Source organism: Dendrobates tinctorius, unplaced genomic scaffold (assembly GCF_039654945.1).
Source record: "Dendrobates tinctorius isolate UK_male_01 unplaced genomic scaffold, ASM3965494v1 ptg000107l, whole genome shotgun sequence".
Taxonomy (NCBI): Eukaryota; Metazoa; Chordata; class Amphibia; order Anura; family Dendrobatidae; genus Dendrobates; species Dendrobates tinctorius.
The window spans coordinates 33,665,387-33,692,164 of NW_027361775.1; positions in this window are offsets into that span (position 1 = coordinate 33,665,387).

Below are 26,778 nucleotides of genomic sequence, written 5' to 3' on the forward strand. Positions count from 1 at the left end.
GTGAGACTTCTCAGCAGATACGCAATTTGCGCAACTTACGCCAAATTCCTAACTACAAAGGATCTCAGCGCTTATCTACTATGCAGACTGCTCTAAATTTAGAAATGAGTACTTTAAAAGAATCCTCATCCTGCCCAGATATCTCCAACATATCAGACCTGCCACTCACCCCCATAGTAAAAAAAAGGGCACACTCAATACAAGAAAAAGACGATATGAGCAGCACTTCATCAGAAATTCAACAAGACTCCCCAATACAGGAATTTATTTCCTCATCACCAAAAAGCCCAGCTGCAGACCATATATTACAAACGATGTTACAAGTTGAAGCCTCAGAAAATAATGCATCTGAACTTTTTATTAAAAGCATGATCTGCTTACTCGCAAAAAATGTGCAGACACAATTTGATAAATATAATGCAACTCTTCAAAATAACATTGACAGCCTGGGTCAAAGAGTGAATTTCCTAGAGAACAAAATGGAGGAAATGGTAGTGTCCCATAACCAATTAATCGATGAACATTATTCACTAGAGGAGGAGGTGGCCATTTTAAAAGCTAAACTAACCGAGCAGGAGGACAGAAGTAGGAGGAATAACCTTAAATTTAGAGGCATCCTTGAGAATATCAAGGATAGAGACTTAGACTCCTATACCCAAAGGATGCTTCACACACTACTTCCTGAGGCCCCTAAGGGCAACTTACTCATTGAACGCATTCACAGATTGCCCAAATCCAAATATGCTCCAGAAAAGGCCCCTCGGGATGTGATTGCATTTTTTCACTATTACCTAACTAAAGAGGATGTTCTCAGAATCAGCAAACAAAAAGCTCGACTCCCAAAGCCATATTAAGATATAAAGATCTTCGCTGACTTCTCCAAGGCCACACTTCAAAGAAGAAGAGAATACCTTCCCATTACAGAACATCTGAGGAAGAACAAAGTGTTATACAGATGGGGTTTCCCCACAAAATTGTTGGTGATAAAGAACAATGTTACGTATGCTTTGTCTAACTTAGATAATTCTGTTAGAGTTTTTCAAGATTTAGGTCTCCCGCAGATGGAGGATCCGAGCAGCATACAGAATAAGAACGTTTCCTCACGCCATCCGAATCATCTTCCAACTACCTGGTCCATCCAAAAGAAAAGATGAGAACGTGGGTAGGTTACAGCCCGAGTCTATGGCCTAATCTTTACCCCCAAATACTAACTGAGTAGACCTCATTTAGTAACACTTCTTTTTAGAAGTTGGACTCGAGTTTTCTCAAGTTTTTGTAATCCTTTCTTTTCCTTATGTTCAGGTATCAGTTGATCATTAAGTGTCTTTTTACAGGTGTTACAAATGAAAGTCATCTATTGTTTTTGCAATGTTGGGTTTACACACATGAAAATATATATGATCCTTGTTGTATGGTGAGGTTGAGGGTCTCATGGGGGACCTTGAGCCTCCAGATAACAATATGTCAACTTTCTTTTAGTTTGTTATGGATTTAAAAATCTTGTCTTTTAACGTAAATGGACTAAACAGCCCATTCAAGAGGTTTGCTCTCTGGAGAGAGGCAGTTAATTCGAAGGCAGATATAGTCTTAATTCAAGAGACTCATCTGCTAGAGATTGATAATCAGAGATTTAAACACAAAAATTATCCCCAAATTTTTTTCTCGAATAATGAGAAAAAAAAAGCAGGAGTGGCTATTGCCTTTCATAAAGATCTGTCATTTGTGCTCATTGATACACTTAAAGACAAAGGTGGGAGACAACTGGCGGTCAATTGCACCTTAGAGGGTGTGGCATACACAATAGTCAATGCATAGACCCCAAATACTAGACAGTTTAGGTTCCTCAACAATCTTAGGAAAAAATTGTGCAATTTTAGCAACGGACATATTATCTGGGGGGGAGACTTTAATTGCATTACAGATCCATCTATTGATTGCTCCTCTCCCTCAGTATACTATAGAAATGTCAATCTGACTAATTGGTTACATTCCTCCAATTTGCATGATAGTTGTAGGATTTTAAATTCAACATCGAGAGAATACACTCATTACTGCCCACACAATAAAACATTCACCAGGATAGATCATATTTTGACCAGCTTCTCTATGCTGGATTCATATGAAAAGTTTTGCACTGGCCCTATAACTTGGTCAGATCATGCCCCCATTTTATTGACCCTGCGTACCTCTCAATTAAATAATAAATACCACAATTGGAGATATAATAAATTCATTGTGGAGAATCCAGAAAACCTTGAATTGGTGGGTCAGTCTCTGTCTAATTATTTTAAAGAGAATAATTCTTCTGAAGTTACTCCAGAGATATTGTGGCAAGCTCATAAATGTGTAATAAGAGGTCAGTTAATTCAACTGGCCTCCAGATTGAAAAAAGTAAGAGAAGCTAAACTCAAGGATTTAACAGAAAAAATTGCTGAGCTAGAGAGACTGGCTCAGAATGATAGAGCCTTTAATAGACATAGTGAACTCAATACATGCCGTATAGAGTTAAGAAAAATGTTAATCCAAACACACGAGAAGAGATCGCTTTTTTACAGGGCAGGTTTCTATACAAACAACAACAAAACTTCAAAAATAATGGCCAACAAACATAAACCTATCAATAAAAAAATAACCATAAAAAAAAATCACTACACAATCTCAAAACCTAGAGAAACCCAAAGATATAGCTACCGCCTTTAAAGAGTATTACACTAAATTGTATAATCTCAGACAAGAAGAAAACTTTAAACCTCCCTCAAAGAAAGATATAGAAAAATTCTTGAATAAAGTTAGATTGAATAACCTCACAACAGAACAAAGTGAATTTCTAGACTTACCTTTTAGTAAGGGAGAAGTCTCTTTCACTATCAAAAACCTTAAAGACAACAAAGCCCCTGGCCCAGATGGCTTCTCCATAGAATACTATAAACAATTTCAAGAGTTTTTACTACCCCATTTGACAGAAACCCTAAATTTTATTAAAACTAAGGGGAGCTGCAGTACAGACCTATTAAATGCAACTATAGTGGTCATTCCAAAACCAGATAAAGACCCTACTAAAATAGAAAACTATAGGCCAATTTCATTATTAAATGTAGATGCCAAAATATATGCAAAAATCCTGGCTGACAGACTACAGGAAATTTTACCCCATCTTGTCCACCCTAATCAAATCGGGTTTGTGAGGAATCGGCAGACATGTGACAGCACTAGATATGTGCTGCACCTAATGTCTCTATGCAAAGAAAAACAGATTCCCAGTACCTTTGTAGCATTGGATGCTGAGAAGGCGTTTGACCGATTAAATTGGGACTTCGCCTTCCTAGTTCTAGAAAAAATGGGCTTTGGTAGAGATCTCATTAATAGTATCAAGACCTTGTATTCTAACCCTTCTGCCTCAGTGCTGGTTAATAACACTATGTCTGATAAATTCATTATCACAAACGGTACGAGACAGGGTTGTCCTCTGTCTCCGATTATCTTTATCCTGAGCCTAGAACCTTTGGCTCAGATGATCAGAGGAGCGGAGGAAGTGAAGGGAATTAAGCTGAGGAATGTAGAACACAAAATCAGCATGTATGCAGACGACATCATTCTTACTCTGACTGATCCAGTCGGTTCACTAGAGCAAATCTGGGACTTCATTGAATCATTCGTTTCTGTTTCCTTTTATAAGTTAAATATAAAAAAAACCAACGTCCTATCATTCTTTATCCCACTCCCAACTAGACAATACTTAAAAAACAAATATCCCTTTAATTGGGATTGTAAAGAAATGCCCTACCTTGGGATATGGTTGACCACCAGGCTACATGAGATCAGTGAAGTAAATTCAAACCACCTTCTCCAAGATTAAGAGAAGAGACACAAAGACTTATCAAAGACCCCTGCCACATGGTTAGGCAGAATACTTCTATACAAGATGTTCTGCCTTCCTAAAATATTATTTTTATATAGAAATGTCCCCATGCCTCTATCTCTACAGCTCATAAAAAAAATTCACCATCCAAATGAATAAATTCATATGGCATGGAGGTAAACCCAGGGTGAAAAAATATATATTGCTTAAATCAGGTGACAATGGAGGTGTGTCATTGCCAGATCTTGAAGCCTATTACTTCGCTACCATAGTGGAACTCACAAAATTATGGTTCAATAATCAGGAAAACCTGGAGTGGCCTAGAATGGAATTAGACCTGATGCCCGATAGGGAACCATTACTCTACATTTGTTACTTTCTCAGAAACAAACAAAGGATAAAAGATATTACAAATCCAATAATTCGTACCTCTATCACCTGCTGGTCCCATTTTCATAAAAAGAAATGTAATACGTTTGCATACTCAACCAGTTTTCTAAAAATCCCATATTTGCTACCGATCAGACCCTCACTACGACCTTACTTTGATAATTGGTCTAAAACAACAATCACTCACACGGAGGACCTCTTTGTGGGTAATAAATTAATGTCTTTTCAAATGGTTAAGACCAAATTTAATATTCCGAACACTGAATATATGGCATATCTCCTCCTCAAAGATGAATATAATAAGAAAAAAAAAGCACTTTCTTCAAATATTTTGTTTAATAATACCATATGTAATTTTTTTAGGAATCCCCCACCCAGACACAAAAGCTACCTACAAGCTCTATATTCTATTTTAACAAATAAATATGTATTCTCGAACAGAGACTGTTTCGAAAGGTGGGAGAATAATCTACAAACACAAATATCTATGACACAATGGACTGCTTCCTTTAAAGTAGCTCACAAAGCTACTTAAGTGTATGAACATTTTGGAAACTCATTTTAAAATTATTCACAGATATTATCTTACTCCAGCTAGACTCAGACATTTTACAAGTGACAACCTGGGTCTGTGCTGGAGAAATTGTGGTAACTTAGCTGATATTAAGCACATTTTTTGGGATTGCCCCTGTCTGAAAACATACTGGGTTTTCGGGTTAATTTCATTACTGTGCAGACGCTCTATTCGCCCCTGTCCAGTATTGGCTCTACTGCTGATTGACCTTAAACAATATAAAAAAAACAGATTCCTATTGGCTCATGTTTTGATGTCAGCATCATATCTTATAGCGAAGGGTTGGAACAATATACGACCCCCTGACGTCAAGACATTGATAATGCTAGTGGAACAACATTGTACATATGAAAACATTTTTTTACATGAACAATCTTACACTGGAGCTATACAAAGACAGGTGGGGCACATGGATAGAGCAAAAATCTAAAATCGATGACTTTTTCTCATTATAGAATGTCAACTCTTTAGAACTATATTGATGACTACTTCTGATACCTACATTACTTGATCTAATGTATTATAAATATGTTATATTTGTTATTATGCACAAGTTGTGTTGTGCTAAACCTGTTCTGTTATAAAAATGACTGTTTATAGAGACATATGTTGTTGTCTCACTTACTGTATGTAATATAATTTTCAATTATGGAAAAACTTCAATAAAAACATTGTTTAAGAAAAAGTTGGCAGATTACGTGAGATGACTCATCCTTTGCGGTGTCAAAAAAGGCCCAGGCTAGGCAGACCTTGCCACCCATGCAAGCTGCAGACCCATAAACTCTGCTGGCCAAGTTGTGGCTGTGGAAATTGCTTGTCATGGCTACATCACTATGTGCGCCGTACTGCGCAACGTAAACGCCTCGTCTTCATCCTCCTCCACCTTCTCAGATGACCTACTCAGCTGTGTGCCTTTGTGTTTACGTCAACTGGGATTTATCCCCTATTCCACGTCCTTAGTTACCTTCCTCCACTTCCTGCCCTGACAGCACAGTACAGTCCAAGTGAGCCTAGATATCTGAGTCTCATCAGGATCACCCCTTTCCCCTGGGGGTTAACTTCTGGTAACGAGGTTCAGGGTGCTGCTCGGACCCTACTTCATCCTTCCCCCAGATCCAAGGTAAAAAATTTTGGACATTTTCAGTTGGAATGTGTAAATAATCCACAAACAATGAATGATTCTGCATATAACTTTGAAATTGTGCTCCCTGGTAAGCCTCACCCATAATACACGATAGTTTTTTTACTTTTGCTAGTATTTTTTTTTTTTTAAAAAGTAATAATTGTAGCAGAAGTGGTCATCAGAGGTTGTTACCTGACCAATCAGAGAGGGGAGGTGCTACGTTAGGGGTCCTGTTACCATAGTCTGCTGGGGGGCACCATTGGCTCTATCTGCCTAAGGCACCAAAATAACTTGTTCTGACCCTAATCATGATACCTATAAAAATACTGAAAAACATGTCTGTATATGAGAAGAATCTAACCAAAAGCAATATAGATGTTTTATCATTTTTTAATGCAATAAAGTTGTTAATAATTTGCAATAATGATAAAAGACAGTGTATAAGTACTGTCACTTTTTGTAGAAAGGAGCAGATGATGATGATTCTGCTCCTCGGGCCTTGGTTTGCACTTGTGCCGTTTTTGGACATCCATGTCTGGATCACACATGACAGAGAGGAGAAGAGCTGGAATGTGTGATGTGATCTGAGTAGTTGGAGTTTTCCTGGATTCCTGCAGCATCGCGATTAACCATATGGCCTTCTGTCTGACCATGGGCAGGAAGGTGAAGGAGCAGCCGCTTCCTTCCATCTGTCCATGGCCTTGTAGGTGAAGGAACAGCCGCTTCCTTCTGTCTGTACATGGCCAAGTAGGAGAAGGAGCAGCCGCTTCCTTCTGTCTGTACATGGCCAAGTAGGAGAAGGAGCATCCGCTTCCTTCTTTCCGTAAATATCTGGTAGGTGAAGGAGCAGCCGCTGCCTTCTGTCTGTCCATATCTGGTAGTCTTCTCCTTACCACCACATTGTAGATGAGTCATCCAGATGGTGACATAGCAAGTATAGCTGAAAGAAGGCCTTCAATTTCAGCCTTTAATTACTTGCTATGTTGATCCAGAGGAAGGCGAAAAATAACCCTGAGGACTTGTTGTTGGATTATCCTCATATCACGGGAAAAAAATTCCTTCCTGACCCCAAGTATGGCGATCGGAATAAATCCCTGGATGTTTGGTGCTCAAATCTACGTGGATGTTCTGTGGTGGAAGCTCGGTAGGTTTGTCACAGTCCGGTAAATTAGAAAGTCCAGTTTCGTTGTCTCATCTGATTAATTGTAAATCTTCATTCCTGGATGTTACTGGAATGGGGCTGATTGTTATCAGCCTAATAGTCCTGCTGTAAGAAGAGAAATATACATGTCTGAGAATCAGCTCCTCACATTCAGTATATACAGTGTACTGAGAGATATAACAATAAGGGATATAGTGGGTAAGTGCGTTTCTGGGTAGTGATAACATTATGGATGTCTGTATGTGTTATACTTACATAGCAATATGGGAATGGTGGGTCGGATCTGCCGCACTCCACATCGCTCCAGTCTATGGAGTGGAAGAACGGGTGGGACCTGATGGATGACTTTATGGCCAATCGGGCAGATGGAGTTTTGCAGAGAAGCTAAAAAACGAAAGAGACCATTAGTCATTAGATTATATATTATTACTGATAAGTTATTACACAATGTCTATGGACTGTCCACATCTTATCTTCTATCTATTCTTGTAATCCACTGCCATCTTTATCCATCTGATACTACTCACCTTTTTTATGATGTCAATGGTATTAGTGCACATCCCTGGTGGAAAATAAGGGATGTGCTCACGTAGAGACTGGTGGTATTCATCCGTTGAGCCTTTGCTGTAAAATGGCCAGTCCCCTACGCTCATCATATATAGGATGACTCCAAAGGAAAAGGAGTCTGCCAGCTGGTTGTATCCTTCTTCATCCATTATCTGTGGGAACATGAGATTGGAGAGAAGCTGAATATACCGGGATGGGGAATTGCACACATACTATGAGGACCGGTCTGTGATTTGATGTGAGTAGGATGCATTGGGATCAGATTATCCCTCAATCCTACTATCGGGACCAGTCACATGTTCCTTACCTCAGGCGCCATGTAACCCTTAGTGCCAACAATGTACTCCACTATGTCACCCTCAGACACATTTGTGACTGATACGCCAAAGTCGCAGATTTTGATGTGTCCGGTGTCTTGGATGAGGATGTTATCTGGCTTCAGGTCACTGCAGGGAGAGGGAGCAGACAGTGATTGTGAGGATAATTCATGATAGAACTTTCTACAATAGATATGTAAGGAGAGAACAGAGAGTCACAGGTGACAGATTTATGGAGGTGAAATGATTACCTATGTATGACGCCGTGTTCATGCAGGAATTGGAGTCCGCACACCATCTCTGCCGCAAAGAGTCTGTGGAGTAGAAAGTAAAGGGTGGATCAGTGGTTACATACACAATCATACGGAGGACATGAGGAGATCACACACGTGTGTCCTTTTCACCGCATTATTTGCTCTTGTTGTCATTCTCCATTGCTCTAGGACTACAATGTGCGGGCAGCAGATTATCTAGATTCAGTATAAGACATTTTACCTTATTGTCTTTGTGTTAAACAGCATTGAATCTTTCATGTGGTGCATCAGGTCTCCTCCGGCCATATAGTCCATGGCTATTGCACACTCCGTAGGTGTCTCCATAAACGCCCTCATAGACATTAGGTAGGGGCACCCGGCAGCCATTCTCATGACTTCTACCTCTGTAGAGATTATGTATGTTATGTCCTCACAAGATCTCTTGTCCATGATCTTAATGGCCAGAAGTCCTTCATTGACTGGATCTGATGCCAAGCTGACCTGGAGAAAAGTCACAACAGATCACACCAAACTCCCATCTATTACTGGGTAATATGTCACTAGTTTATCCCAAGTATCATTACTTATGAACATCCTGTAATGAATAAGTCCATCCCTCCTGTGTATCTGTGCAGGATACATTGAGGAACACGGACAAATATAAATTGACACTTACTTTTCCATAGTTTCCTTTTCCAAGATCTTTCAGGAGCTCAAGACTGAAAAGGTCCATAGGTTGGTCTGTGTGGACCAGTCCTCTTTGTGGAGAAATCTGTACACTGGCATCTCCAAGGTCTTGTGCCGGCATGTCTATTGTGTCGTGGGACATCTTATCCATTCCATCTGCTGGGATGATACAAGATTTATTAACCCTTTAGCGAATTCATAATGTTAATGGTTGTCATGTTGTGCAGCAAATGTATGGAGCGGACTCAGGAACTGAGCATGCGTCATACCAATGCCTGCTGTATTACATAGCATCCACCTGCCTATAACTGCAGCCACCAGAGCGTTCTCCGATTACTGCTGTTTAACCATTTCAAAGCTGACAGTGGTATTTAAATGAAGTCAGTGCTGATTTGTGTGCCACAGCAGCCATTACCCCTCCCCCCAGGACACAGCTGCAGGGGGTCAATTGTTTGAAATGACTACATGGGCCTGCTGAAAGCCCTTGTCTTTCATATTCCTCCTTCTGTTAAGACCAGCCTGGCTTAATTTCATATGAGAACATTAATTTAGCTATATACAGTTCTATCACAGTATATAGTACAAGCGATCAAGAAATCACAGGTTCAAGTCCCCTAAGGAGACTAAAGAAAAGAATTAAAAAAATATATTAGCCGCCTCATTAATAACAATAATAAAAATAATATTAATTGGCATATCTAGTATCACCCCATCTGTATAAATCCGATGTACAAAAATATAACATTAATTAACCCAAACAGTAAACACTGAAGTGAGAAAAAGAAAATTGAAACATCAGGATTGTGTTTTTTTTTAGGGCGCTGTGTTCACCTAAAAAAATGCAATTTAAAGATATCACAATGTCCGGTCTACCCAGGAAAGGTATCAATAATAGCTAGAACTCGACACGCAAAACTCAAGTCCTCGCACAGCACCATCGAGCTATCAAAAACATACAATGTCTCGCCATATGGGGACACTATACATTTTTGTTCTAAAATTCCTTTCACCACTTAATTAAAAAAAAAAAAGCGATACATGTTCATTATTGCCATAGTTGTGACTGACTTCGAGAAACATTTTGGAAGGCCATTTTTACCACTCAATAAACCAAAAACAATGGCTGAATAACTTTTTCCACAATTTTACCGCATTTTGAATCATTTTCCAGAACATTGAATAGTGTACAAAACTACAGCTCTGTCCACTAAAAAACACAAGTCCACATACAGCTAAATTGGCCGAATAGTTAAGCAATAAATAGTTATGGGTTTTCAAAGGAGGGAGGAAAAACAACCAAAGGTTACCCTGTCAAGAAGGGGTTATCAAATATAGCTCCAGAGCAAATATTTGAATTTTACACAGCTTTATGTAAATAAGCCGGAAATGTCTAATATTTGGGCTCTCATTTATCAAAACTGTCCAATAGCAAAAGTGTTCCTGTTGCCGATAGCAACAAATCACAGCACAGATTCCATTTCTTAACATTCTATAGAACAATGAAGCCGCATTGTGATTGGTTGCTATGGACAAGAAGGACAGTTCTTCTGCAATTTTGATAAGTGAGGCCTGTACATAATATTAGGAGTATAATCCCCCTCACCCCAGTCTTATTATACAGAGAAGTTTCCATCATACCTGGCTCTTCTTTATCCGGTGAGGTGTGTGGTGGAGAATCACTCAGCTGTTTGTTCTCTGGGATGGAGATGTTCTCAGATGATGTCCTGGACCTCCGTAATGCACCATTCCCATTTATAATGGGTTTGGCATAGATGAGACGTCTCCTACATTGGACAACCCAATCTCTGCTGTTCCTGATCCTCTTCTGGGCTGCCGCTCTTTGTAGGTTCCGTGCCTCCAGACTTTCAGATCTGGAGACTGTGACGTGTCTTGGTGGTTCTTGGAGAACCTCTTCCTGCTCTAACTCTGCGCTGATGTTTCTCCGCTTATTGAGGATGTCATCTTTGTTCATCTTCCGTATTTCAGGGACCAGATCTCCGATTTTTTTCAGGGAGATAAGAAAGGCCCTCTGAAGCTCAGCAGAGTCTGCAGAGTGAGACTCCATGAGGGTCTCCATATACCTTCTCTCTGTTAGGATCTCATGTCTTTTGGTCTTTCTCATTTTCTCCAGATTTTGTCGTTTGGACGCCATTTCTGGGCTGTCAGTGTCCATGTCTGGTAGTATAGAGTCTTTTCGCCCTAAAGCGAACAATGGTACCTGCTCTTCTTTAATTCCTCTCTTCTCTCTCAGAACCTGATCTCTTTGGGCTCTTGTTCTGTCTTTATCCATTTTAGAATAAATTTGTGCTTCGTTTATCATGAAAAACATAAGGGGCTGCCTCACCCCTGGGAGTCTGTAAGGCAGTGATTTCCCTTTGGCCGCAGCAATGGAATATAGAATGTGTAGAATGTGATGATGTCATCACATCACTTGTGACATCGGCTTTATTGTGATGTCACTGTGAGAGATGGTAGATAGATAAGTAGATAGATAGAGACTTTAGATTGATAAGTAGATAGATAGATAATACTGTAGATAGGTGGATAGGTATGTAGATAGCAAATTTGAAGGATGGTGAACCAAACTTTTGCTGATGTTTATATATAATGTGCACAATTTGTATTTCTGATTATTTGTTTTATTTTTGAAAAATTACAGTGCTGTTAATCAACCCAAAAGGTTAATAAACCTCAGCCCTGACTATTTAGGAATATAAAAGTGAGGTTTTGTCTTTCTTAGGCCGGCGTCACACTTGCCGTATGAAAAATCGGTCCGATTTTCTTGGCCGAGAATCGCAGGAGTGTTCTCCGTCACCACTGATTAGCTGCAGTGCTGTCAATGTGATGGACGTGCTGCAGACAAAGAGAGACCTTTTGAGGTTAAAGGGGTATTCCCATCTCCAAAATCCTATCCCAATATATAGTAGGGATAATAATAATATTAGCAAATATCTCCAATTAGGAATGTAGTGTAGTTCTTCTGATTCACTATGTCGCTTAGTGCATTGCAGTAGCTTAGGTTTCCATGGTTACAACCACTAGCACAAACAATCTGTCACATCCACTCATATAGTAACTACTACATTTCTAATTGGAGGTATTTGCTATTATTATTATTATACATATTGGGGTGGGGTCTTAGTGATGGGGAATACCCTTTTAAGTTCCCACTTTGAGGTTTTGATGCTGCAACTTACTTTTCCAACAAAGTGGATGAAATAGAAATCTCATGCCCATTGTAGTTTTTTTTTTTTTTTAACGATCTGTAGCCTGATGTGCGGTGCGTGTTTCAAATCTGGAACATGTCATTTTCTCTTGTGACATGGAGTTTCAGGGCTCGCTCACACCGTTGTCGATTCTCTCATGCGAGCCATATGCATATGACACTTGGATCAAACTCTGATCCAAGTGTGATCTGATTGTCTCTTGTGAGAGAATCTTGTCACAAGTGTGGAGAAGATAAGAACATAATTTCTCCATCTCCTCCATTGCTGGCATCTGCGGTAATCAGACTGCACTCGGATGTCATCTGTGTGCAGTCTGATGTTTCTCACACACAGAATTGTGTGGGGGTGCATGGTCATCGGATGTACCTGAATTAGCATGAGTATATATTCACAGACCTGCACTGCCCCATAGTATAACACTGGGCCGCGTGCTCTCCGCTAAAACATCACACAGCGCTTGGCCGTGTCATACAGAGGCCTGAGTAACACTTGTTCTGTATTGCTACAGTAGTCTATGATAGAAGGGTTTCTTAAAGAGGACAGTCCCTTTAAATGCATGATGAATTTATTACCAGTTTGAAAAATAACACATTGTAGACATTTACCATCTGTTTACTGAACTTTTACCTAAATATTTGGTCCCAGCAGGATGTTACTGAATATCTGACCAAATATTTGGGAGAGCCGGGTGTTTGTATTGATGTAGCAGAGATGTGTTTGTACACCGTGGGAAAATCATTCTACGTGGGGGGACATGTACAGTATTCTCCTGTATCATTCATCTCTTAAAGCCTTGTGGCATTTGTTGTGTTCTGTGCATTTTGGATCATGCGCATACAATATTTATTCCGCAGAAAATGTCAATACGTTTCTCTCATTGATTGATGGGCATTTTTCTTTTCAATGTACAGATGTGTTAGAAGCTCCAGAGGGCACCGCCAAGATCCCTCCTTGCCACCTTAGGTAAGTGCCCGCCGCTCCATCTCTACAAGCACGAGCATCTGTATTCCGGCTGCCCGCACCATCTGTTGGATATCCCTGGTCATTGCTATCTCTACTGTCAGCGATATATTGCGCAGGATTGCCATCACAGATCCCTGAGCAGTTCATGCGTAGCGCTGCATAAAGCCACATCAGGGCATCGAGCTACAGGAAATGACTGTGTTACAGCTCGTCTTTATGATTTTACAATATTCTATCCTTCCCGCATTAGGATGTGAATAAACGTCCCGAGCAGGGGTCCGTAACTGTGGAGGGGGCTCACAAATGTCTGAGAGAAGAACTTCCCAATGCTGGAAACGAAATAATCAGTAGTTGTAGGAGTGAGAGCGGTTTCCAAATCTTGTCACACTCCAACTATTTCCAAAAGAAATAACATTTGTTCTTGTATTCGGTATCCTTATAGACACGGCTTATGTCAGTGCTTATTAATAAGTCTCCTCTCTTCTGGAATCCTCATAGAACGTTTTCATCGTAAAATCTGTAATTATTTTGGAGATTTTTAAATTATAAGTTGTAAAGTAATTTTTAAACAATATATTGGCATAAACATGAATGGGCTCTTCAATGTGCCCCTTTTTAAAGCACAGGGACCGCTAAGTCCTGTATTATAGGGACCCTGCAAAAAGCAACATACAGTGGCGTGCTAAAGTATTCACCCCCTCTGCATTTTTTGGGTTTTGCTTCTTCACATTCTGGAATTTCTCTTTTTTTTTTTTGAGGGTTTGCTTTTGTCTATGTAAAGAACATGTCTACAACTGTGAACATTTGTTTTTCTTTTTTATTGTGAAGTAAACAGGACAAAATAACTGAAAACTTCACTGTGCATAACTATTCACACCCTAAAGTCAGTACTTTGTAGAACCTCCTTTTGCAGTAAGTACAACTGCATTTTGCTTTGGATAATTCTCTATAAGCTTTCTACACCTTTCCACAGGGATTTTTGCCCATTCCTCGAGGCAAAACCTCTCCAGCTCCTTCAAGTTAGGCCCCTTCACACATTAGTGTCTCCAGCACGTGTGGTGACAGTTTCCACACGTACTGGAGACACTTGCACACATAGACGTATTCAAATCTATGGGTCTGCGCACATGTCAGTGAGTTTCAACGGATCGTGTGCAAAACACGTTGACATGCCAGTTTTTTGCCAGCAGCACGGTCTGCAATATGTCCTACACACTGTCACATGGATGATATCCATGTGTCATAAGTGTGACATGTACTGGAGTCTGGGAAAAGCTTTACAGTTGGCGCTTTTCTAGGCGCTTAGTGCTGAATCCAGCTCTCTTCATTGTCGTCTGGTCTCCCTGCGATCATTGATACCAGGCAACGCTGATGACAATTGTAGTCTGCGCATATCAAATAAATCATTTTAATGAAAATCGTTACTTTTCCTAACCAGCTGTGGGAAAACAGACAGCTGGGGGCTGTTGTTATTTTGGGAAGGGGCCAGTAGCTATAAAGGTTTCAAGCCTATTAAAAATGATTACAGCTGTCTGCTTAGCTTTTAGTGGTTAGTAAAAAGGGAGAACCCAAAAATAAAATGTCGGGTTTTCCCTATTTTTACTAACCAGCAAAGGCGATACAGACAGCTGTGGGCTGAGATTAATAGGCTGGCAAAAGACCATGGCTATTGACCCTCAGCCGTCCCAGAAATGGAGCATCCATTAGAATTTTGGCCCTTAGCCTTGGCTCTTTCCACTTGCCGTTGGCCAGTGGGGTAACAGTTTTGAGGTTGATGTCAGCTGTTTTATGCTCCCGTGCTTGAAGCCCAGGGGTTGGTAATGGAGAGTCATCTGTCTGTTTTTGTGGAAAAAAATGATTTTTTTTATTTTCACGTCTGTGCGTTATAAACTTCTGTGAAGCACTTGGGGGTTCAAAGTGCTCACCACACATCTTGATAAGTTCCGTGGGGGGTCTAGTGTCCAAAATGGGGTCACTTGTGGGGAGTTTCAATAGTTTAGGTACATCAGGGGCTCTCCAAACACACATGACACCCGCAGACCATTCCATCAAAGTCTGCATTCCAAAACGTCACTACTTCCCTTCCAAGCCCCGAAGTGTGTCCATACAGTAGTTTTCTCCCACATATGGGGTGTCAGCGTACTCATGACAAATTGGATAACAACTTTTGGGGTCCAATTTCTCCTGTTACCCTTGGGAAAATGAAAAAATTGGGGACTAATTGATCATGTTTGTGGAAAAAATGCGATTTTTTTATTTTCATGCCCGGGCATTATAAAGTTCTGTGAAGCCCTTAGAGGTTCAAAGTGCTCACCACACATCTAGATAAGTTCCTTAGGGGGTCTCGTTTCTAAAATGGGGTCATTTGTGGGGGGTTTCCACTGTTTAGGTACATTAGGGGCTCTCCAAAGGCAACATGACACCCTCAGAACATTCCCTCAAAGTCTGCATTCCAAAACATCACTACTTCCCTTCCGAGCCCTGACGTGTGTCCATACAGTAGTTTTCTCCCATATATGGGGCGTCAGCGTACTCAGGACAAATTGGGCAACAACTTTTGGGGTCCAATTTCTCCTGGTACCCTTGGGAAAATAAAAAAATGGTGACTAAAAGATCATGTTTGTGGAAAAAATACGAATTTTGTATTTTCACGCCCGGGCGTTATAAACTTCTGTGAATCACTGGGGGGGTTCAAAGTGCTCACCACACATCTAGATAAGTTCCTTGGGGGGTCTAGTTTACAAAATGGTGTCATTTGTGGGGGGTTTCCACTGTTTAGGTACATCAGGGGTTTTCCAATCACGACATGGTGTCCGATCTCAATTCCAGCCAAAAACGTCAAATGGCGCTGCTTCCCTTCCGAGCTCTGCCATGCGCCTAAATACTGGTTTACCCCCACATGTGGGGTATCAGCGTACTCAGGAGAAATTGCACAATAACTTTTAGGGTCCTGTCACCCTTGGAAAAATAAGAATTGAGGGTGAAAAGATCATTTTTGTGGAAAAAATATGATTTTTTAATTGTACCGCTGTACGTTATAAACTTCTGTAAAGCCCTTGTGGGTTCAAAGTTCTCACCACATATCTACATAAGTTCCTTAGGGGGTCTAGTTTCCAAAATGGGGTCACTTGTAGGGGGTTTCCACTGTTTAGGTACATCAGGGACTCTCCAAACGTGACATGGCGTCCGATCTGAATTCCAGCCAATTTTGCATTGAAAAAGTCAAACGGCGCTCCTTCCATTCTGAGCTCTGCCATGCGCCGAAACAGTCGTTCCCCCCCACAGTTATTAGAATGGTGTCACTTTTGGGTATTTTCTATCATATAGACCCCTCAAAGTGGCTTCAAATGTGATGTGGTCCGTAAAAATAAAATGGTGTTGTAAAAATGAGAAATCGCTGGTCAACTTTTAACCCTTATAACTTCCTAACAAAAAAAAAAATTTTGGTTCCAAAATTGTGCTGATGTAAAATAAACATGTGGGAAATGTTAGTTATCAAGTTTTTTGTGTGCTGTATCTCTGTGATTTAAGGGCATAAAAATTCAAATTTGGAAAATTGCGAAATTTTCTAAATTTTTGCCAAATTTCCATTTTTCTCACAAATAAACGCAAGTTATTTGAATGAAATTTTACCACTATCATGAAGTACAATATGTCACGAGAAAACAGTGTCAGAATCACCGGGATCCATGGAAGCGTTCCAGAGTTATGACCTCATAAAGGTACAGTGGTCAGAATTATAAAAATTGGCCCGGTCATGAACGTGCAAACCACCCTTGGGGGTGAAGGGGTTAATGGTTTTTTTTTTTTTCAATAAAATTTGATATTTTATTTTAATACTGGATCTCTTCATATTTTTCGGCGCCATCATGGTATATAGATCCGAAAATGTTTTGTTTTGACCAATTTCATCAAGTCTAGAGAACATTTTAAATGAATAATCCCATTCATTTTGAAAGTTCATGTCATCCTGAAATTGTGAAATTTCCTTATGAATATGTAAACCACGAGGCAATTGTTCCAATTCCTCATATGATTTCAATGCTTTAATTATCCAGAATAGGCATATTTCTTTTTCAGAGAGTATGCTGATTTCGTGGTCCGATGTTCTGATGATGCCCATGACTTGTAACTCATGTTTCAGGTTACTGTCAGAAAAAAATTCACCTGCGTTAATTCTTCCTGCTAAAATGCCGCGCTCTGCCATGTGATTTTCATTAGGTGCGTTTTTCTGGATCCATATCCATAGCTCTAATCCAATGTGGATGTGCCAGACAAAGTACAAGGAGTCCTGAATTCAATATTCTGGTATTAGAATGGCCAAGGCACCATACCACTTTTTGTGGAAAGTACTGCACCTATGAGTTATCATTATTTGTAAAGAGAAGCAGGTGGTGCTTAGCAAGGTAAGTATTCAAAGTCCATGGTGCAAGTATGAGAAAAATGCGTCACTCACCATTTCTTTGAAAAAATTCAGTCCTTTATTTCATCTTCAGACAAATAAGCGGCTGGCGCCAGGCAGGGGGTGCAGGGATATGTGTGTGACTGCCGTTGGCCGTTTCACACTGAACACAGTGCTTCTACAGACTCAAACATCTATTGACGTCATGATAATCTTCTAAAATGTTGTAAAAATCTTGTTAAAGATCCCCTTCAAGCTAGTTTGAGACAAGATAAACAAGCCAGCTCTCGTTTAGCTCTTTTTTTATAACCTTCATATGCCTAGTAATTGTATAGTTTAGACTAGGTTCACATTCATACTGTGCTCTGCGTTTGAGTTTCCGTCAAAATCAGGGCCACATGAGTGATTGCTATTAATGTGACCCAACACAGATTTCTGGTGGGCCACAGTACTTAAAGCAAACCTGTTAGCAAGTTTTTTCTCAGTAATCTACAGACACTGTCATGTTGTCACTGTTATACTGATTAAAATGATACTTGGTTGAAGAAATCTGTCTTGTGGTTCTTGTGTAATCAGTGTTAGAAGTTTTCAGTTAATGAGATTCTTGTGCTTCGGGGCAGGAATGTAGGCAGAGTCTTATCTTGTTGCGCTAAGCAAGAGAAACCAAGGAAGAACTGACCACAGGCCGCCCCGAAGCACAAACAGTCTGCCTCTGTCTCTACGATGAGGAACATGTTAGTGCTTCAGGGTGGCCTGTGGGCAGGTCTTTCCTTGGTTTCTCTGGCTTAGAGCAACAAGACAAGACTCTGCCTACAGCCCCGCCCTGGAGCACGGGCATATCATTAGCTGGAAACTTCTAACACTGATTACAATAACACTGATCACAATATTGGGACTTGCTCAACGATTTAAGAAAAAATTCTCCTATTAGGCTGCTACTTAAAGGGAACCTGTCACCACAAAAAATGCTACAATTGTGGCCAAAAGTATTGACACCCCTGCAATTCTGTCATATAATACTCAGTTTCTTCCTGATAATGATTGCAAACACAAATTCTTTGGTATTATTATCTTCATTTAATTTGTCTTAAATGAAAAAACATAAAAGGAATTGTCCTAAAGCCAAATTGGATATAATTCCACACCAAACATAAAAAAGAGGGTGGACAAAAGTATTGGCACTGTTCGAAAAATCATGTGATGCTTCTCTAATTTGTGTAATTAACAGCACCTGTAACTTACCTGTGGCACCTAACAGGTGTTGGCAATAGCTAAATCACACTTGCAGCCAGTTGACATGGATTAAAGTTGACTCAACCTCTGTCCTGTGTCCTTGTGTGTAACACATTGAGCATGGAGCAAAGAAAGAAGACCGTGCGCAGTGTCATCAAGAAGTTTAAAGCCCATGGCACTGTGGCTAACCTCCCTAGATGTGGACGGAAAAGAAAAATTGACAAGAGATTTCAACAAAAGATTGTGCAGATGTTGGATAAAGAACCTCGACTAACATCCAAACAAGTTCAAGCTGCTCTGCAGTCTGAGGGTACAACAGTGTCAACCTGTACTATCCGTCGGCGTCTGAATGAAAAGGGACTGTATGGTAGGAGACCCAGGAAGACCCCACTTCTTACCCTGAGACATAAAAAAGCCAGGCTGGAGTTTGCCAAAACTTACCTGAAAATGCCTAAAACGTTTTGGAAGAATGTTCTCTGGTCAGATGAGACAAAAGTAGAGCTTTTCGGGCAAAGGCATCAACATAGAGTTTACAGGAGAAAAAAAGAGGCATTCAAAGAAAAGAACACGGTCCCTACAGTCAAACATGGCGTAGGTTCCCTGATGTTTTGGGGTTGCTTTGCTGCCTCTGGCACTGGACTGCTTGACCGTGTGCATGGCATTATGATGTCAGAAGACTACCAACAAATTTTGCAGCATAATGTAGGGCCCAGTGTGAGAAAGCTGGGTCTCCCTCAGAGGTCATGGGTCTTCCAGCAGGACAATGACCCAAAAAACACTTCAAAAAGCACTAGAAAATGGTTTGAAAGAAAGCACTGGAGGAGACTTCTAAGGTGGCCAGCATTGAGTCCAGACCTGAATCCCATAGAACACCTGTGGAGAGATCTAAAAATGGCAGTTTGGAGAAGGCACCCTTCAAATATCAGGGACCTGGAGCAGTTTGCCAAAGAAGAATGGTCTAAAATTCCAGCAGAGCATTGTAAGAAACTCATTGATGGTTACCGGAAGCGGTTGGTCGCAGTTATTTTGGCTAAAGGTTGTGCAGCCAAGTATTAGGCTGAGGGTGCCAATACTTTTGTCTGGCCCATTTTTGGAGTTTTGTGTGAAAAGATCAATGTTTTACTTTTTGCTTCATTCTCTTTTGTGTTTTTTCATTTAAGGCCGGGGTCACACTGGCGAGGAATACGGCCGAGTGAGAGGCGCTAAAAGCACACATTAGACACGGACAAATGATTCTCTATGGGGTCACTCGCACCAGGCGTATATTTCTCATCCGTATCCTACGCTCCGTGGTACGTCTATGGGAGCGTACATGCTGGTTTCCAAGGTAAGCGTCGGGTATCCAGGAGTCGTGCGGCTCCTGGATACCCGACGTTTACATTAGAAACCAGCGTCCAGCGTCGCTGGTCTTGATCACTGGGGCTGTCTAACGATGTCCCAGCGATCCCATCATGTCGGATGGTTGGTGGGATCGCTGGGACATCGTTTACTGTAACGGGGCCTTAACTGCTTCCCTTGTTTTGTGGAGCGCTGGTTACTAAGGAAATATATATAACATACATGAATGTGTAATCTTCATTTTAATCTTAGCATTCTGTAGCTCAAGAGCGAGATTTGATTTTGTTTTATATATATATATATATATATATATATAAGTGTTGACTTGTGTATTTACTTGAATAAAAAATATTTTAAGACAAATAAAATGATTAAAAAACTTTTCCTGGACTATTTACCTACATCAGATTCCAATTGGCGCTTTATGTATATAGATAATGTGCTTTTTCCGTGTGGAGACTGTAATACAAGGTGTGTGAACGAGGTCTAACACCGATGTGATCCTAGATGGTTGTAACTGTGTGAGCCTCATCAGAGGCATAGTGGCCATAAGTCTACAGATTTGCTACTGATTTTGTGGCATGACAAAAAATGTACTGTAATTGATGGCAAGTTGTTTAAAACCCACAACAATCACTTTATGATTGTATTACTCTGCACTGAGATCGTCACTTCATTGTAACGTGTTGTCATCTTCTTTGTTTCCCCAGTTTGTTTTTTTGTTTCAGTGGAAATCCTATAACTTCATACTTATAGAAAGCCGTGAGTTCCTGTGTGACCACCCATGTACAGATACGAGGTACGTGACCGAGGTGAGCTGTGGAACTAGGTAGATACCACATACCTATGTATCTTCTGTGTTTTACTAGAATCTAGGATGTGTCTCATGTTTCTCAAAGAATTTGTTTGATCTTTAAAGTTTTTTGTGTTTTTTAAACCATCCCGGAGACTGATAAACCTGTGTTTTAGATTACTCACCCTCTAATAATGAGATGACTCTGCCCCTTGTTTCCCAATCTGTATAGCAAAGTTTAACAGATTGTTTTCTGAACCTGTCTCTGCTCATTGTCGGCTCAAAAGTGTGAAAAGGCTTAATTCTGAGGATAATCACATAGGAACATTATGATTTGGAATATAAATGAGATTTTAATGGTATTTTCTGAAGTTACTTTTCCTTTAAAAAGACTCTGCTAGAAATAGAAGTCAATTCCTTGAAGTTTTAGTGTTGAGCCGGTTGACTGGAAATGGATGTCTAAGACCATCATAAAGCAAGTTAACGCTGTGAATATTTGTGTCACTCTAGGAAACCGTCTCCTCTGGCAACTATCCTCCGGGCTGAAAACTTTACACGTGTATATTAAGTTTCAGGTAGGTGTGGAAAAAATGCTGCAAAGAAAGGAGCTTTCAAGAATAAGAGTGTTAAAAGTAAACTATTATCAAGTGAATGAACAAAAGGGAAATCTAAATCAAATCAATATTTGGGGTGACCGACCTTTTGCCTTCAAACAGCATCAATTCCAGAGACACTTGTTGACTATATTTGTGCAGTAAAAATGCATCTTTAGACAAGACCATTTTAAAATGTGCCCAATTTATCGCAGTGGTTCATCCTGTTTGGTAAATTTGTCAAATTTTGACAATCAGTCTGGGATGGTCTAAAGTCTATATCTGGGCATAGACGGACTGTCTCCAGGATGGTTGTAGATAAAGAGGGGCTTAATGAACTTAATCTATTCTTTAACAGATTTAATCACACACTGACTGCTCCTGCCCCTGCATACCATTCTGTTCAATATGAGCCTGAGAATAGGTATAGTACCACAACTATGGAAATTATCGTGTGTGGTACCAGTTCCAAAGAAACCTTATCCGAAAGACCTTAATGACTATAGACCTGTAGCATTGACATCACATCTGATGAAGGTACTAGAGAGATTGGTTCTCACACGTCTCCATCCTCTAGTGAGCTCGGATATGGACCCTCTCCAGTTTGCCTACAGGCCGGGCATTGGTGTGGATGATGCCATTATCCACCTTCTAGATAGGACTCTCTCTCACCTGGAGAAACCTGGGAACACTGTGAGAATAATGTTCTTCGATTTCTCCAGTGCTTTTAATACCATACAGCCAGGTCTACTGAGAGACAAGCTGGGCCTTGTTGGCGTGGACCTCCAACTCTCCACCTGGATCCTTAACTACCTCACGAACCGACCTCAGTTTGTAAAGGTTCGGGACAGTGTGTCAGACACGGTGATCTGCAATACAGGGGCACCTCAAGGTACAGTTCTTGCCCCTTTTCTCTTAACACTGTACACTGCAGATTTTAAGTGCAACTCATCTAGCTGCTACTTGCAGAAGTATTCTGATGACTCTGCTATAGTAGGCCTCATCACAGGAGAAGATGAAAGAGAGTACAGAGATACTAACCAAGCTTTTGTGGAGTGGTGTCAGAGGAACCACCTTAGGATTAATTCCAGGAAGACCAAGGAATTGGTGGTGGACTTTCGCAAGGGAAAAAATCCACCAGTAGTGGTGAACATTCAGGGAAATGACATTGAGATAGTCGACACTTAGAAGTACCTTGGTGTGATCCTCAATAATAAGCTTGACTGGGCCCATCACTTGGATGCAGTGTACAGGAAGGGCCACAGTAGGCTTTATCTGCTCAGAAGGCTGAGAGCCTTCGGAGTTAGGGGGGCACTCCTTGCATCCTTCTTCAACTCTGTTGTGGCATCAGTCATCTTCTTTGGTGTGGCGTGCTGGGGTAGTGGCATATCAACCAGGGACAGGAATAGGCTGGACAAACTGATTAGAAGGGCCAGCTCTGTCCTGGGATACCCCCTTGATCCAGATCAGGAAGTAGGTGACAGGAGGATACTGGCCAAGGTGAGCTACATAGTGCAGAATGATTCCCATCCCATGCATGAGACCGTGACAAAGATGTGCAGTACTGTCAGTGACTGGCTACTTCATCCTAAATGTGAGAGGGAGCGCTATCGAAAGTCCTTCCTTCCTGCTGCAGTTAGGCTGTATAACAAGCACTGTCCAAAACTTGAGAACGACCCAAACAGTGAACTGATAGATCCCAAGTTGTGATAGTCCGGTTATATCTTTTTTTTTTTTTTTTTTGTATATGTACCTACCTACTGTCAATGTAATGCCTTTATGCATCTGTATCTGTACTTATTCCTGCCTTGCTGCTGTAATGCTCTGAATTTCCCCATGGTGGGATGATTAAAGGATTATCTTATCTTAAATACCCTGTGGTAAGCATATAAGTATTAGTACATGCAAATAACATAGGGGACTTAATTAACATTGTTTTGATTAAAAAGCATAAAAGCCATCCCACCATGACAAGGTGTACACAATCGGGATGGTACCTGGCTATTGTAATTCACCTCACTATGTGTCAGCAGACTTAAAAATTAGATAAGGGCAGAGTAGGACCTGGGTCCAGATTGTTCAGACACCTGCCTATGGAAATCTATTTAAACAAATTGAACAGCCCTAAAAAGGGGATCCACGCCTCTTGTTTGTACAAAGTAAAAAAAACAACTTATACCAATATATCCTCTGGCTCAATTTTGTTGATTTAATTTTTTTAATTTTTTGTAAAAACAAGAGGCATGGCTCCCCCTTTTTTGGGAGGGGCTGTTCATTTTGTTTATATAGATTTCCACAGACAGTGTCTGAACAGCCTTGTACCCAGCTCCTACTCTTCCCTCAACTTTTTTTGCGTCTTCGGACACAATGCGTTGAACTATTAGGTACCGTCCTCCTTGGGGCACAACCTGTCGTGAAGGGATGGCTTTTACTTTTTTTTGTTGACTAAGTACCCTATATTATTTATATGTACTTTTTTTTTTTTACCTACTACAGGGTATTTGCTCATTTTGTTTTTATCTTGGGTTCTGTTTCTTAAATTACCACAGTGTGAATGCGCACTTATGCATTGCACTTGCACCAACATATGCTCTGGCTCAATTTTTTTGGCTTTGATAAAGATCTAATCTGTTTACCACCTATTATAGTTGACTTACTTTATGCCAGAAATCTGCGCCACAATTCTGGAACATTGTGTTGCATGTTAAGCCATCCACCTTTTTTTAGTACAAATTATCTTGATAAATCTTCATCAAATGGATTATTGGGCCACTGAGCTCATTGTACAGCGCTGGTGTGATTCATTGAGATGAGGATAAAGGTCCTGTGCTATAGTACATTCATCATTACTATAAGGCCAGGTTCACATTGCGTTTAACCAGCCCGTTCAACGCATAGTGTTGATGGGCTAGTTAAACGGTTTAGCATAATGCGATCGCGTTATGCTATACCTGCTAGCGCAGATGTGTCATCTGCACTAGCGGTGACGGAGCCTCAGATGCTGCAGCCCGCATCCGAGGCTCCATCACTGAATGAGGGCACATCGCGAACGCGTGCCACTTTACGGCATGGGTCGTGATGCGCCCGACAGTGGAGGGCAATGGCAGCGTTAACGGACTGTGTTACACCGCATTATGCCGCGGTGTATTGCAGTCCGTCTAACGGACTGTCTAAACGTAATGAGAGCCCAGCCTAAGGCCGGAGTCACACTACCGTTTAATACGAAGGGGTGGTATGCGAGAAAACATTGCATAGCACTCGGACCAGTGTTAATCTATGGCGCTGCTCACATCAACGTATTTTTTCTCGGGCGTATTCTGCGGGCATGTAAAATCACAGTATGCTGTAATTTTATGCGTATGTCGGTCGAGTCTCGCCAATGCAAGCCTATGGATGCGAGAAAAAATTGGACACCACACAGACCATGCGAGTGCTGTACGATGTTTACACACCGGTGTCCTTTGAAAAGCTGGCAATTCATCTGCGGTGTACGGAAAAATCACAGACCGGTTAGAATAGAATAGATATATGCATATAGAATACATAGATGTCAGTGACACACACAAATATATATATATATATATATATATATATATTTATATTGCATAGATACAAGAAAAGCCGGCAAATCATCTGTTGCGTACAGTATAACATATAGCATATAGAATACATAGATATATAGATGTCAGTGACACACACAAATATATATATGTATTTATATTGCATAGATACAAGAAAAGCCGGCAAATCATCTGTTGTGTACATTATAATAATAGTGTGACAAATTAGAATAGATATATACACATAGAATAGATGTATACATAATATGTGTATTTATATGGCATAGAGAGATAGAAGAAAAGTCGATAATTCATCTGCTGTGTTCTGTAAAATCACTGCAGGAGCCGACAGGATAGATGAAATGGATTACATACAGTAAATACAAATAGAATAGATAGATATATAGATGTCAGTGAAAAATACAATTAGTACAGTGTGTGTGCAAATTACTGTATGTGTTTATTTAATAAGATTATTTTTTGGAAAAAAATGGCGTGAGCTCCCGCGCAATTTTCATAACCAACAGACGGAAAGCTGACGACTGGGGGCAGATGTTTATAGCCTGGGAAGGGGGTAATACCCATGGAGCTTCCCAGGCTATTAATATCAGCTCACAACTGTATACTTAGCCTTTAAGGGCTATTAAAATGGGGGACCCCCCAAGAAAATGACGTGGGGTCCCCCTATAATAACCAGCAAAGGCTATGCAGAAAGCTGCAGGCTGATATTAATAGCCTAGGAAGGGACCATGGATACTGGCCCCCCTGGTTAAAAACATCAGCTCTCAGCCGCCCCAGAAATGCTTCATTCATCATGCATCCGGCATCTCTGATATCGCTATTGTGTATTGGTATTTTACCATTTTCTTCATTGGGTAGGTGATTTTTAATATTGGATTATTAAAGTCTAATTTTAAGGAAATATAAGTTCACTTCTTGAGCTAATATTAATAGCCTGGGAAGCTCCATGGGTATTGCCCCCTTCCCAGGCTATAAACATCTGGCCCCAGTCGTCGGCTTTCCCTCTGCTGGTTCCGAAAATTGCACGGGAGCCCACACCATGTTTTTCTGAAAAATAATTTTTTACTAAATACATGTACAGTAATTTGCACTGTACTAATTGTATTTGTCACTGACATCCAACAAATTTTACCACTATCATGATGTACAATATGTCATGAAAAAAAGTCTTAGTGGGATCCGTTGAAGCGTTCCAGAGTTATTACCACATAAAGTGACATTGGTCAGAATTGTAATATTTTGCCTGACCAGAAAGGTGGAAACGGTCTTGGGGGTTTGAATGGGTTAAAGGAATTATGCCACAAATCAATCAGTAGTGTAGCCAGAATATTGCATTTCTGCCATAAAAGAATTATAAAGGGATGAAATTCAGCCCAGGAAGTGTTTTTTTTTTTATTTTTTATTTCCAACTTGGCCAGAGCAAAACTGCTAAAAAATTAAATGAAAAGCAAAAGAATGAGATGCAATGAATTTTATGTAGGCTAGCGCTGGATGAACTGCCCTTCATATTAACACTAGCCTGATTAATGGGAATGAAGCCTGATAAATGTTTTTGAATCAGTTAAGATAAAGAAATTGAACTAAAGGTGCTGTCACACTTAGCGATGTACCAGCGATCCCGACCAGCGATATGACGCGGTCAGGATCGCTGGTGCATCGCTAAGTGGTCGCTAGTGAGCTGCCACACAGGCAGATCTCACTAGCGACATCGCTGG